Raw genomic sequence first — 11,180 nt, forward strand, 5'->3', positions numbered from 1 at the left:
AAGAGAGAACAGGAGAGGTAGCCAGAAATTCAGCATGCCTCTGAAGTCCTCAGGAGGGACTGCTTTCCTGCAACCATGCAGACTGGGGAATTGAATGGTTTTACTTGAAAATAAAAGGAAAAACTAGAAACTTTGGTGATATTTGGGTTGCATTAGTGAGGTTGAAGTTTTCATGTGTTTGTTCTCTAACTGAATCCTGGTTTTTGTTGTTTTTGTTGTTGTTTTTAGATTTTATTTATTCATGAGAGACAGAGAGGGCAGGGGGAGAGGGAGAAGCAGGCTCCCCACAGAGCAGGGAGCCCGATGCAGGACTGGACCCTGGGATCACGACCCAAGCTGAAAGCAAACAAACGCTTAACCGACTGAGCCACCCAGGCACTCCTAACTGAATCCTGTTTTGAGCTGTCCATCTCATTGCCAATATACCAATTGGGATTTAGTGCTTTTCTATTTTATTCTACTAGTTCTTTATATAAAGAAAAAAAGTCATTTTTTTCTGTGATATTTACTACCAGTTTACTTCTCAATTTACTGTTTCTCCATTGGCCATGTTTAGCTGTTGGTGTTTGTTTGCTTATTCATTTGTTTGTTTGTTTTAACAGGGAGCTGTTTCTATTTTTTTATGTAGTCAAATTCTGTCTCTTTTCTGATTTTATTTCATCTTAGATAAAGCCTAGGACTATCTAGACTGCACATGATTAACAGCTCAGCTCCAATGCCACATGGGGTGGCATAAGGTAATGAAGATACCAATTATAACAATAAAAATGGCATCATCATAAGAGCTAACATTTACAGAGCTTCTGCTCTGCACCAGGCCCTGTTCTATGCACATTACATGTTTTAACTCATTTAATGCTCCTAACAATAGTATGAGACAGGAATGATTATTCTCATTTATATTCACTGTAATAAAGCAGGGAGGAAATGCATCACCACTCAGGGTCACTAGAAGGAGGTGGAAGGGCAGATTTCAGGCTGGGGTGGTCTGTCTCTGGACTGTTCATCCTACTCACTGTGTCCTGCCAGGTGGAGAAAGAATAGTCTGACCCTGGCTCTCCACACATCATGCCACTGATTTCTTGTAACAATCATATGAGGGAAGCACCATTACTATGCTCATTTTACAGATGTGAGAAAGGAGGCTGGAAGAGCTTAAGGAATTCATCCAAGGGCACAGAGCTACAGAGAAATGGAGCCAGGACTTAATTCCAGAATATTTGTGTAGAGAAACCAGCTTTATAACCTCTGTTCTCTACTAGTTCTATCTTTGATGAAGACTTAGTTGTTTTGTGGGGGATTTTTTAGTTTATATTTACTTTTTTGTTGTTATATTTTTTATTGTTTTTAAGTTTTAATTTAAATTCCAGTTAATTAACATACAGTTTAATATTAGTTTCAGGTATAAAATAGAGTGATTCAACACTTCCATACAACACCCAGTGCTCACACATCAAGTGCCCTCCTTAATCCCCCTCACCTATTTAATCCATTCCCACACACCCCCGGTAACCCTCAGTTTGTTTTCTATAGTTAAGAGGCTGTTTCTTGGCTTGCCTCTCTTCTTTTTCTGCCCCCTGTTCATTTGTTTTCTTTCTTAAATTCACATATGAGTGAAATCATATTGTATTTGTATTTCTCTGACTGGCTCATTTTGCTTCACAATACCCTCTAGCTCTGTCCATATTGTTGCAAATGGCAAGATTTCATTTGTTTTTATGACTGAGTAATATTCCATTGTATATCTGTACTGCTTCTTTATCCATTCATCAGTGGATGGACAGTACGGCTCTTTCCATAATGTTGCTATAAACATCAGTGTGCATTTATCCCTTTGAATTAGCATTTTTGTATTCTTTGGGTAAATACCCCAGTAGTGCAATTACTGGATCATAGAGTAGTTCTACTTTTTGAGGAACCTCCATATTGTTTTCAGGAGTGGTTGCCCCAGTTTGCATTCCTATCAACAGTGCAAAAAAGTTCCCCTATCTCCACATTGTTTGCATTTCTGTGGTGTTGATTGTTATTTCTCTCCTCTCACTTGTGATTTTACTTATTTGGGTCCTTTTTCTTCTCTTTTTGATAAGTCTGGCTAAAGGTTTATCAATTTTGTTGATTTTTTTTTTTTTTCCGAAGAACCAGCTCCTGGTTTTGTTGGTCTGTTCTATTGTTTTTTTAGTTTCCATATCATTTATTTCTGCTCTAATGCTTATTATTTCCTTCCTTCTACTAGCTTTAGGCTTCATTTGTTGTTCTTTTTCTAGCTGCCGTTCACGCAAACTCTGTGCAAGGAAAGGAACACAGCCATTAAAATGCATGTTAAAAAGAAAGGTGGCTGAAAAGATGCTTAACACCACTAACCATCAATGAAATGCAAATCAAAACCATAATGAGATATCACTTTGCACATGTCAGAATGGCAAATATAAAAAAGACAAAAAATAAGAAGTGTTGGCAAGGATGTGGAGAAAAGAGAACTGTTGTGCACTGTTGGTGGGAATGTACATTGGTGCAGCTACTGTGGAAAACAGTATGGAGTTTCCCCAAAGGATTAAAGGTAGAAATATCATATGATCCAGGGGCACCTGGGTGGCTCAGTTGGTTAAGTGTCTGCTTTTGGCTCAAGTCACAATCTCAGGGTCCTGGGAAGGAGCCCCACGATGGGCTCCATGCTCAGCAGGGAGTCTGCTTGTTGCTCTGCCCCTTCCCCTGCTCATGCTCTCCCTCTCTCCCTCTCTCTCTCCCTCCCTCTCTCTCTCTCTCCTTCCTCCCCCCCCAAATAAATAAATAAAACCTTAAAAAAAAAAAAAAGAAATACCATATGATCCAATAATCCACTGCTGGGTATTTACCCAAAGAAAATGAAAACACTATTCTGAAAAGATAAATGCAGTCCTATGTTTATTTCAGCATTATTTACAATAGCCAAGATATGGAAGCAACCCAAGTGTCCGTTGATAGATGAATGGATAAAGAAGACACACACACACACACACACAGAATAATATATATACACAATGGAATATTACTCAGCCATTAAAAAGAATGAGATCTTGCCATTTACAGCAACGTGGATGGACCTAAAGGATATTATGCTAAGTAAAATAAGTCAAACAGAGAAAAACAAATACCATATGATTTCACTTATATGTGAATCTAAAAAACAAAACAAAGAAAAAACAGAAATAGAATCATAAATACAGAGAATAAACTGGTGGTTGCCAAAGGGAACGGGGTTGGGAGGATGGGCAAAATAGCTGAAGGGGAGTAAGAGATACCAGCTTCCGGTTATAAAATAAATAAGCCACTGGGATGAAAAGTACAACATTAGAACTATAGTCAATAATATTGTAATAACATTTTATGGTGACAGATGGTAATTATACTTACGGTGAGCACAGCTTATTGTATAGAATTGCTGAATCACTAGGTTGTGCACCTGAAATTAATATAACATTGTATGTCAACTATACTTAATGTCTAAATTAAAAAAAAAGTAAAGGTGGCATTTTAATGGCATTGGTTATATTTGGCTGAAAGACCCAGAAATTTCCCAATTTTTTTCTCTCCAGCTTCCTGAAAGAGCTACTCATACAAGTACAAATACTTAAGTAAGAATCAAAATTATACCCAATTACTGTCTGGGCCAGTGCCTAATCTCTCAAAACAGAACCAGCTAGTAAAAGCTAGGTCAAAGTAAAAGTGGCTTGGATTTAGGTTCAAGTGGGATTTCTTGTCTTATTCCTTAGCCTGAATCCAAATCTGGGGATCTTTCTAACTTCTGGCCAACTCCATGGTTGAAGGTAAGCAGTGATCAGCATAATCAGGCATGGTTCAGGAGAGTGACAAGAGAGACAAGGAACAGAGACAGGGCCCCATGCATGGACATGAGTGCTTAGCACACAGTGAACCCACCACAAACAAGATGAAAAAAGTTGCCCTTGTTTTCTTAAAAAACTGCCTATCTCGAGCATTTACTGAAAGCATGGCTTCAGTTTTATATCCAGCTAAATTAATGGACTTAAATATCCTCTATTTTCCCAGCCTCCATTTTGTCCTTCCCTTTATACTCATCAATTTAAAGTACTCAGTTTATGAAACGACTTTTATTTCTGTGATTAAGAAGTCAAAGTATTATACACATGAGGAATTGACTTTTGGGTACTTACGGGATCTTTAAATTTCATATACCAAACTTGCTAACTCAGCAAAAATCAATTTTTTTTAATCGACGTCCTGATGGCCAGCACTGAATCTCCAAACTATTTTACTACCAAATAAAATAGTTATTTGCTAACTTGAGTAGTAAAAGGAAGATTTATTCAAAAGTATAGAAGTATCTCTAGGTATGTTTATGTCAATTTTAATGATTATGATAGATATGGCTTCACTTTATATGATACAATACATCAATACATTTGAGTTGTCTTTAGAGACTTTGGTGTAATAAAATCAGGACTTTGACTTGACTTCGTGAGTAAAATCCGTACAATCAACCTGGCCTATTAAGTTCAGTACCACAAATAGTAATTGTGAGTCTTCTCTACACAAGGCCAACTAGCTTTTAGGTTGAAAGGATCAGAACCAGTTCAAGAGCATTTTGGCATTATTTCCTATGTGGTTTTGTAAACTTTTGCTTTTTATTGTAAAGATGTACTTACTTTCAATTCTTTTGATCAAATTGGGTGTAGCCTGGGAAACATTTTCCAAAATCTGCAGTTACACTTGACTAGTAGCATCTAGAATAGTTTCAATGGCTTGAGAAAACGGAAAAGAATATTTAGTGGGAAGAGCCCAGAGGAAAAATTAAAATCAACCTGCCCATAAAAACAGAGAGGTTGTTCAGCAGCACTGCCTCCAGGAGTAATTTACCTACACCCCCATCTTCCTCAGCATTCTCCCTGCAAAGGGAGAACTGGGAACAATGGGTTGAAGATCAGTGCCACCTGAGACCAACGGCTAGCAGCTCTGTAAAAAAACCGTGAGACGTTTGCGATCCAAATATTCATCTCCCGACTCAGATACAGTTTCTGAATGCAAGCCATGCATGAGATGAGGTGTCATCCAAAGAAAAACAAACAAATGACACACAAAGAAAAACAAACACACACACAAAAATCCCTTTCTCTGAGTTAGGATGAGAAACTGATGAACAAATGCTAGTTCAAACCGCAGGAAGCACATATGAGCAATAACATATTTAGAAAAACACCCCAAACCCACAGTATGTCTTAATCATAGAGACTTTTGAGATTTTTTGTGTCCAACAACTAGTTGAACCATTATTTTCTTTTTTTTTTTTAAGATTTTATTTATTTATTTGAGAGAGAGAATGAGATAGAGAGAGCATGAAAGGGGGGAGGCTCCGAGGGAGAAGCAGACTCCCTGCTGAGCAGTGAGCCCGATGCGGGACTCGATCCCGGGACTCCAGGATCATGACCTGAGCCGAAGGCAGTTGCTCAACCAACTGAGCCACCCAGGCGCCCTGAACCATTATTTTCTTTTATAGAATTTAAAAAAAAAAAATGTTGCTTACCAACACAACCTGCCTGCCTGTCACGTTGGCAGTCTGTAGGAAATTTAAGTACTTCCTCAAACATTGATTTCACTAGTAACTATATTTAAATGTTAGGGGGTGGAGAGAAAAGCTCCTTTTATGCCATCTGCTGAATCCCACTGAAATTACATAGTACATATAAACCTATTTTATTCTATTCACATGTAGAATAGGGTCTGGCGGGTTGACCGATAGACCGTATTTAAATAGGATTTTTGTGGTTCTCTATTTCCCTATAGTCAGCTCACTCTTGTCTACTAACGAAGTGAAGGAGGTAGTGTTAATAACCACAAATGATTATTGACTGAATTCAAAATGCATATGGTTGCAGTTGTGCTGATTGACGGAGTACAGGTCCGGGTGTACATCAGGTGCTTTGCTTTTCATCTTGCCTCTTGATCAGTCCACTATTAAAAGTGACTGAGAGAGGAAAGAGGAAGGGTTCAAGATCAAAGTGCTGCTCAAACTCATAAAGAGGGAAGATCATTCATGTGCTGATATAGAATGGATGACAATCATGTCTTTTTCTTTGACAAATTGGTTTTCAGAGAAAATCTGTGCTCAGATTTTTTCCACTGATATTTTCAAACTTTCTTCAAAAAGTGATTTTTCAAACTCCATGTGAAAAACATGCTATCTAATAATCTCTTTTGTCCAATTAGGTCTAAGACATCTCCTTCGGGTTAGTTACCTGCACACTCAAGGAATCCATCCTGACAGCTCCACTCTTTTAAAATAACAAAAAGGAACAATAACAGACGGGCAGACAAGGCTAAGAAATGCCCACTGTGTGCCTCAGAACATGTCCCCAACCTAGGACTCCATGATGTGCGGTCATAGCCTGGATACAGTTTTTTGCTGTAATCAGCTTTTTCTTCCACAGTGAGCAAGGCCAACTTCTGTCTCTCTGTCACTCTCTCTGTGTTTCTGCCTACCCCGTCACAATTCAGTAGGGGAAATGTGTCTATAAATATATTTCTGAAACTGAAAGAATGAACCTCCTTCTCCTCCATGTCAACCATTTCTTCCCGCTGACCCCTAACAGGAAATGAGGGTCGTCTTTGACTAACAATTCAGCTTCTGGCTCCCAAAGGTACTTGACTGTGAACCAGGTTCAGAGAGGGGGCACTTGAGCATTCTACAGTCCTGTGCTTCCCTTCAAACTCCTCCCCACCACTCTGAGTTGCCCACCTGCCTCTTATTTTCCTCCCTCTTGTCATTGGACGAACTTGTAATCATGTCTACTTGTAATCATGCATGGATCCACATGTCCTTAAAAAAACTTTAATTCTCAGAGAATATGGCTTCTTTGTAAAATTTTAAATATTTTATTTAACCTAATAGGTCCAAAATATTACTTCAACATGCAATCAATATAAAACATTATTAATGAGATCTTTTATATGTGCTTTATTCTAAGTCTTAAAAATCCAGTGTGTGTCTTATACCTACAGCATATCTCATTTGGACTACCCGCATTTCAGTTGCTCAATGGTCACACTGGGCTGGTGGCTACCCTATGGGAGAGCCCAGGTCTAGATGCAGTCATCACAGCCATGCAAATGAGGACAAGCCTAAGTCTGGTTAATAGCAGCCCAGAGAACGAACTCCAAGTAGAGCTTTCTTATCTTAGACTCTAGGCTCTCCTCACCTACTCTCAATAGCAGTTTCTGCCTACCCCATACCCAGGTATTTCCTTTTGGATCTAGGGCATTGTAAATATCCTGCCAATTAGATTTGACCTGTAGTTGTTTTCTTCTTTTTTAAACAAAAGCTTTATTGAGATATAATTCACATACCATAAAAAAAGTTCACCCATTTAAAGTATATAATTCAATGGCTTTAAGTAATTTGTAGAATTGTGCGACCATTATCACAATCAATTTAGAAGACTTCATCACCCTAAAGAGATACACCACACTTCTTCACTGTCACTCTTCACTCCTACATATGCCCCAGCCTTAGAAAATCATGATACATTGTACTAATCCCTATAGATTTGCCTATTCTGGACATTTCATGTATATGGAATCTGTATGTGTTTCTTTGTAATTGGTTTCTTTCACTTAGCTTGATGTTTTCAAGATTTATCCATGTTAGGCTGGTATCAGTGTTTCTTTTTATTTTTTATTGTTAAATAATTTTCTATTGTGTGGATATCCCACATTTTCTTAATTATTTGTCAGTCGATGGATGATTGGGTTGCTTGCACTTAACAGCTTTTATGAATAATGTTGTGAACATTGTGTACAGGTTTTTCTATAGACATATTTTCTCTTGGGTATATACCTAGGGGTGGAATTGCTGCATCATATGGTAACTATGTTTAGCCTTTTGGAAAGTTCTGGGCTGTTTCCAAAGCAGCTGCACCATTTTACATTCCCACCAGCAGTGTGTAAGTCTTCTAAATTCCCCACATCCTTGCTAACACTTGTTATTATCTGACTTTTATTATAGCCTTCTTAGTGGGAATGAAGTGGTATCTGATTATGGTTTTATTTTGCATTTCCCTGATGCCTTATGATGTGGAGCACCTTTTCATGTGCAGATTGGCCTTTTGTATATCTTCTCTGCAACCTTGCAGAAACTGTTTATTAGTTCTAATTAGTTTTTTAGTGCTTTCCTAAATATTCTCTACAAACAAGATCATGTTATCTGCAAAATACCATCTTTCTTCCCAATATGGATGCCTTTTATAATATGTTCTTGCCTAATTGTCATGGTTAGCATTTCTAGGACAATGTCGAATAGAAGTGGTGAGACCAGACATCCTCATCTTGTTCCTGATTTTAGGGGGAAAGTTTTGAGTATTTCATCATTAAAGATGATGTCAGCTGTGAATGTTTCATTGATAATTTTTACCAGGTTGAAGAAGTTTCCATCTAGTCCTTGTTTGTTTAGTGCTTTTATCAGGAAGGGGTAGAGAATATGGTTTCTGAATCAATAAGGAAGAGGACAATGCTATGACCACAGTGCCCTGCTTTGGGGACTGTGCCTCTGCTTCCTTCCTGCCCTCCTATTTTTCCCACACCACCGTTCTTCCTACCCACCTGACCCTAGAGCTCAAATTATGCCTCATCAAGTTGGCTGGGAATAAAATGGCATCACTTGGACATTTGCCTTAAAATTAATTCTTCCTTAATTACTTAAAGTTTTCCAGCCAAAGTTTTGAAACTGCCACCTGAGTTAATTACAGGCTTTGTCTCCAGCTATTTACCTGATGAGAGGTTCCCTCTTTCAGTTTCATAAAATGTCAACAAGCACCTTTGTACACAAACTTGGTTGGAATTTTTTACTGTTGTCTTAGGGTGAACTTTTGAAAGGAATGAATAGGTTAAAGGGCATGAACAACTTTATGTTCTTGATGCCTAACTGCCAAAGTGCTCTCTGTTAAGTTTGTGCCGATTTGCCTGCCCCCAAGGATGTCAGAATACTCTCCACATTCTCCACAAAAGTAGCATTTTGGAGACAATTTCATACATGAAGAGGATATCTTGTTATTGTTTCATTTTTATTTTCTTTTATTATAAGTGTCTCAGATGGTGTTTCATGTTTATTGCCAATTTGTATCTTTTAGTGAATTACCTGTTCACATCATTTGCCCATTTCTCTATCAGGTTCTATTTAATTATACATTCTCTTTTATGTTACTGACACTAACTCTCTGTCAAACTTTTTGCAAACGTCTTCCCCCATTATTTACTTCTCATTTCATTATCTTTTGAATCAATAAGTACATATTTTTATATAAACAAGTGAGTTGACTTTTTCTTTGCTATCACTATCATTCAGTTGTGTCTAGTAAACCAAGTTACTCACCCCCCCCCCAAAAAGCCTGATTTGTAGCACTTGCCAATATCTGCCCTGTAAACATTTCCACAGTAGTTGACTTCTAGCTGCCAACTGACTTGCTTGCAAAATTTCTGAATATTTAACAGTTGGCTCTCACAATGTATACAAACTCCAGCAGACCCCTGCTACATTGCTTTTAGGTTTAAAAAATTCTCTGTAACAAGGTCAAACAAATACACGTGTATGTGTTCTTCTCAAGTATAATTTTTTAGTTATTTTAATTTTTTTATTATCCAAGTAATACATGTTCACTGAAAAGAAATCAGAAAATACAAATCAATGAAAAGAAAAAAATTAAATCAACAATAATCTCACCATATAGAGATACACCAGTATCATTTTTGTAGCAACATGCAGACTTTTTTTTATGTAAATGAACATGATTTAGCAGTCTTGATGGCTGTTAAACTGTTGTTCAGAAAGTTTGTACCACTTTACACATACACACACACACACTCAAATGGCTTTAGACTATGTATGCTGTTTTATTACCTGTTTTACTTAATTTATAATATATCATAAATATCTTTTCATGTCAGTAAATATCTATCTACTGATGTGATGTGGGCCAGGAGCAAATGGTCAAGAAAGCAATCTTGAGATGTTTTTGGGACAGGACACTGTGGGCAGGAAGAACTGCATTGGGATTGTGAGGAAGGATTGATTATATACTTTTAAACTGGGGCGTAAAGACAGAGGAAGTTTCCAAAAGGCTTTTCATATGTTAAAGAATCCTTACTAGGAACCTGGAGATCTGGCTATTGTCAAGCTAAGCTTGCATTTTGCCTCTAGCAAAGCATTCACATTAAGGCAGTTGTGAGTTCCTTGAGGAATGTCATACTCTGCCTGTCTCAGGTATTTCAACAGGCTGCAAGTTGTAAGGAAATGTAATTTTATCTGTATTTCTTTTGCCTTTGTTCCCCTTACATCAGACATGCCTGCAATACCTGTAGACTTGGGTGAATTCCTCTTCTTGAGGTCCCCCAAATATCCTGAAGTTTCTGCACCTGCCAGGAAGTGACATTCTTTACTCACTTAGTAAGGCTGCCGGAAACCCTGTTAAGCAAGGTGTCAAGCCAACGTGTCTAAGGGGCTCTATTGTCTTCATGCTTCATACAGTCAATCTTTCTTCCTTAAAGCTGTATGGCCATATCTGATCTACGCACTGTCTCTCCAATATGACATTCCAGTCAAAGCCTCAGTAAAATAACCAATGTATCCAATGGTGTCCTGTTATAAAGGGAACGGTTTTTATTGAACTTTCGCAAATAATTATAATTGCCATGAAAGAAAGAGCACTCACTGAGAGTTTTGCATTTCATGGTTCAGGTAAAGAGAAAAGTTAAATGCTTCAATCTGTTCACAAAGGAATATTTTATCATATTTCTGTATATCATGGATGTCTTAGAGAAAGTTTCCTTAATCTAGAAGAGCAAACATTAACGAACCAACAATGTGTCAAAGGCGAGTCACAAAAACTATAATCATCTTCCTCAATTTATTTAGTCCCGTGTTACTAATTCTTGCTCAGTTTGAATACAGCTTTTTTTTAGTTAGTTTTGGAAATTCTTACTCATTTTAGTTTGATGATTTTAAAAATGTCAAAAACCTATATTTGTCAAAAGTCCTTTTTATGAATCTCCTTGAAGGTGAAACACATTTTGAAAGAGAATAAGGACAATAAATGACAAAGGCTCAAAAATGGACATGGTGAAAGATCTGATAGGATAGGTCATTATAATATAGCTGATAAGGAAATCCAGTTATTTCT

General features: G+C 37.5%; 1 protein-coding gene across 2 annotated transcripts in view; it reads right to left on the bottom strand.

The window, feature by feature from the left end:
• Nucleotides 1–11,180, bottom strand: part of TLR10 (toll like receptor 10) — a 56,295-nt gene that overhangs the window by 17,532 nt on the left and 27,583 nt on the right. The window contains exon 2 of one of the 2 annotated variants that reach the window (XM_064584367.1): nt 3,391–3,439. The exons of the other annotated variant lie outside the window; for it this stretch is intronic. The gene's annotated coding sequence lies outside the window, so the exon portion shown is untranslated. The remainder of the gene's footprint in view (nt 1–3,390; nt 3,440–11,180) is intronic. 2 annotated transcript variants of the gene reach the window in all.

The sequence above is a fragment of the Mirounga angustirostris genome, unplaced genomic scaffold (assembly GCF_029215605.1).
Source record: "Mirounga angustirostris isolate CCGP_5_RB_7025 unplaced genomic scaffold, mMirAng1.0.hap1 SCAF_2, whole genome shotgun sequence".
NCBI lineage: Eukaryota > Metazoa > Chordata > Mammalia > Carnivora > Phocidae > Mirounga > Mirounga angustirostris.